Source organism: Elaeis guineensis, chromosome 1 (assembly GCF_000442705.2).
Source record: "Elaeis guineensis isolate ETL-2024a chromosome 1, EG11, whole genome shotgun sequence".
NCBI classification, from domain to species: Eukaryota; Viridiplantae; Streptophyta; class Magnoliopsida; order Arecales; family Arecaceae; genus Elaeis; species Elaeis guineensis.
The window spans coordinates 54073719-54078476 of NC_025993.2; positions in this window are offsets into that span (position 1 = coordinate 54073719).

The following is a 4758-nucleotide window of genomic DNA, read 5'->3' on the forward strand; positions in this document are numbered from 1 at the left end:
GGCCAACCAATACCCACCACGTGTCCCACTCGCCGCGACCTGGAGTTGATCGTTCGCAAGCTTTCATGGCACGACGCTTGGGATCACGTCCCGGTGGGAGTTCCAAAAAGACTCTTTGGGTCGCCCTAATCGGAAAAAGGGCTCCGGCATGCGCGCATTAAATGCCAACATATCTGAGGACGGTTGCGCGCGGACGTCAAGGAGAGAACTTCGGCTGCGACGACCTCTCTGTACTTCATTCGAAATTCAAACTCGGAAGTAAGGGGACTGGTGTTGGGTATAAAATACCCTCGGCCGAAGTTCTCGACGGGATTGACCCTCGCAAGTCTCTTTCGATTTTCTACTGCTGTTCGTGAACTCCCATCGCTCCGCCCGGACTCCTACGGGAGCCGGGCTCCGTCCACGACTTCAACCGCAAGGACTCCGCCCGGACTCCTACGGGAGCCGGGCTCCGTCACCAACTTCAACTGCTGGTAAGCTCCGTCCGGACTCCTACGGGAGCCGGACTTCGCACCTCGCAAGTCTCTTCCGACTTTCTACTGCTGTTGGTGAACTCCCATCGCTCCGCCTGGACTCCTACGGGAGCCGGGCTCCATCCACTACTTCAACCGCAAGGACTCCGCCCGGACTCCTACGGGAGCCGGGCTCCGTCACCAACTTCAACTGCTGGTAAGCTCCGTCCGGACTCCTATGGGAGCCGGACTTCGCACCTGACTTTAATTGCAGGAAGACTCCGCCCGGACTCCTACGGGAGCCGGGCTCCGTCCACGACTTCAACCGCAAGGAGGACTCCGCCCGTAGGAGTCCGGGCTCCGTCCACGACTTCAACCGCAAGGAGAACTCCGCCCGGACTCCTACGGGAGCCGGGCTCCGTCACCAACTTCAACTGCTGGTAAGCTCCGTCCGGACTCCTACGGGAGCCGGACTTCGCACCTGACTTTAATTGCAGGAAGACTCCGTCCGGACTCCTACGGGAGTCGAGCTCCGTCCACGACTTCAATCGCAAGGACTCCGCCCGGACTCCTACGGGAGCCGGGCTCCGTCACCAACTTTAACTGCTGGTAAGCTCCGTCCAGACTCCTACGGGAGCCAGACTTCGCACCTGACTTTAATTGCAGGAAGACTCCGCCCGGACTCCCACGAGAGCCGGGCTCCGTCCACGACTTCAACCGCAAGGAGGACTCCGCCCGGACTCCTACGGGAGCCGGGCTCCGTCACCAACTTCAACTGCTGGTAAGCTCCGTCCGGACTCCTACGGGAGCCGGACTTCGCACCTGACTTTAATTGCAGGAAGACTCCGTCCGGACTCCCACGGAAGCCGGACTCCGTCCACGACTTCAACCGCAAGGACTCCGCCCGGACTCCTACGGGAGCCGGGCTCCGTCGCCAACTTCAACTGCTGGAAGACTCCGTCCGGATTCCTACGGGAGCTGGGCTCCGTCCTCGACTCCAACGGCTGCAGACAGACTTCGTCCGGACTCCTACGGGAGCCGGACTCCGCCCACGACTTCAACCGCAAGTAGACTCCGCCCGGACTTCTACGGAAGCCAGACTCTGTCTTCTATTCCGACTGCGGGAAGATCTTGCCCAAACTCCTACGGGTATCGGACCTCGCTACCGACTCCAACCGAACTTCGGTCGACAAGTCTGGACCCCCTGCCAGGCCACAATAATGGACAACACTGCTCCACTCCCTGCGGCGGACCCTACGCAGCTCCATTACTCCCTGGCAGGCCGTATTAACGGCCACGATTCTGCTTCACTCCCTGCGGCGGATTCTGTACGATTCCACCACTCCCTGACGAGTCACGACAGCGGACGCCGCTCCACTCCCCGTAACTGATTCCACGTGGCGAGCCACGGCGATAGCCATGATCCCACTCCACTACCCTCCGCAATAAATTCCTCCTGACTCTGGGTGGCCCACTGCCAGACGGTTACAGGCGTCACTATCAATTTGTTGCCCCCTCCGTCTATAAAAGGGGAATCCCAGATACGTTATTCTATAAGCTCTCGTCTTTACCTAGAAACTCTGCTAAAATTTCCGTTCGAGCACTCCATTCTTGTTGAGGCAGAGAACTGACTTGAGCGTCGGAGGGTCTTGCCGGAGCAACCCCACCTCCAGTTTAGACTTCTTTTGCAGGTCTCGGCGGCGACCGCGGCTCCCTCGACTCCAGCTTCTCCGGCGCAAGCGGATTTTTGCACCAATAGATACGTATTTTGTACTTCAAATACATCTACTCCATTTGTTATATGTATGTACATTTTATGTATATTCAACTCCATTTCACGATCAAAAAAACATCAAAATAGTGTCAAAATTATAAATACAACAACTATAATTATCAAAATAAAAAAGTGGAAACAAAAAAGGTTGAGAAAACAAAAAAAAATGAAAAAACAATAACAAAGAAAATGGCATACAAGTCAAATGACTGGTACACCACTGTATACCATGTGTTGGTATAGTATAAAACTGTATCATATCGATGACCGACTGGGATGGCACCCAATCCCGATTTGGCAATCCTAGCTTGAAATACTTCCCTGATAACTCTAAAATAAGGGGAAGGGAATTTTCACTTTTCTTTTTAATATTAACCTTTTAACGTACATGGTTTGTTTTATAGTCTATGATGCTACTATTAACACACATCCATCCATATATTTGTGTATATATGCTTGCATATATACATATATATATGTGTGTGTGTGTGTGTAGATGTATGTGTGTGTGTGTGTGTAGATATATATGTGTGTGTATATATGTATATGTATATATGTATATATGTATATGTATGTATATGTATGTATATGTGTATATGTATATGTATGTGTATGTGTATATGTATATACATATATATGTATGTGTATAGGTATATACATATATATGTATATATATATGTATATATATGTGTGTGTGTGTGTGTGTGTGTGTGTGTAAGACATTTATTAACACATCCTAGCCATATCACATATTTTCAAGGTTTGTCGTATCAGTGCCTCGTATCATGTCATATATGTATCCCATATCCATGTATATGCTTCATAGGTTCTAGGCTTGCTTGTCTGGATCTAACAATGACAGGTCATAGTTGCTGCAATTTTGAAACAAGAGCAGTCCCTCTTGCACGCTTCTCCCTATTTTTAAACCCTAAAACTAATGCACTGTCTGTGTATTGGATACATATTGAATACTTATACTCCTTAAGTAATTCTCTAACACATCCGATACATGTGTAAAGCATCTCATTTATCAAAATTTTAAGAAAAAAAAAAAGAAAAAGGTACTCCAGATACTTCTTGATATGCTGATATACTTCCCTAATACCTCCAAAATGAAGAGAAGGGAATTCCTTATTTTACTTTTAATGTTAGCTTTTTATGAGTGAATGGTCAATTTTAGTACGTATGATGATAATATTAGCAGATCACATCTGCAGGTTTAAACGATGGCGAAAAGTTGATACTTATAGAAAGTAAGAATGATGTCATTTTGAGAGCTTACTATGCTCTAGTAATGCTTTTTTATGTACAACAATGTGCATATACACATATAAAAAAAATATATACTTACTGACATATCCTAGTCATATTGTTCCTACATATTCAAGTTTGTTTTATTTGAGGATTGCCGACTCCGAACCGGACCCCATACTAGCCGGCCAATGGTATGAGTCAATATACCCCCATACCGGACAATACTAGGACCAAACCAACATAGAAAGAAAGGATGAACTGGGGGGGGGGGTGGGGGTTGAGGGAGGGAGGGAAAGGAAAACCGAAGGAGATATCGACAGTGGCTACCAAAGGGCCATGAGGCTGCCGAAGGGCCGCCAAGGCCTCCTGAACTCTACGATCTTCCGTGAGAGAAAATGAGAGCAGAGAGAGATAGAGAGAGGGGAAGGGAGAAAAAAGGAGAGAGGAGAAGGTGGCAGGGAGACCGTCAGAGGGCCGTCGGGTGGCCGTCATGGCTGCCCAAAACAGCCCTATGGCCGTCGCTAGTTCGAAACAAGGGCGGAGGCCCTATTTCATCGTATTTTTCAAAAAACACAATACACTGTAAAGCCAACAATGGTTTTGCCCCTGTTGCAAACTCGTAGTGACCGTAGAGCTATTTTGGACCGTCCGACAGCCACAACGGCCTTCCCACCATCTTCCCCTCCCTCCTCTTCTCTCCCTTCCCCTCTCTCTATCTCTCTCTCTCTTCTTGCATCTTGCAGAGGACCGTGGAGCTCCGAAGACCTCAATGAGCCACCGCCGGCCTTTCCCTTTCCTCCTCTCCTCTCTCTCTCTCTTCCTCTCTTTCTTTCTCCCTCGCTCAGTTTTTGCCAGCATTCCAAATCGAAAATCCAAACCACACCAATTAGCTGCCGATATGGTTCAGCGGTTCGGGGCAATTCAGTTTGTATTTCTGTATGTGTAATGTGTTGTATCCTTGTACATGTATCATAGGTCCTCAGCCTGCTATTGGTGCCAAAAAAGACAGGTCATAGCCGCTGTAGTTTTGAAACAACAGCAATCCCTCATTCTCCTTCTGTTTCCTGATTTTGAAACCCTCAAACTAATGCTTCCTTCAAGTCTTTAATATGCTTCTATCCTATTTTTTAAAACATATATTTGCTCTAGAATTATATCAAATGCCTGATCAAATACTTGATCTAGCTCTTAACCTAAACCTAGTTTCCTTCTAGTCCACAAACTCTTATTTGAATTTTCTACTAAGCCCTAGATTTACCCCATCCCTGCAAATGTCTG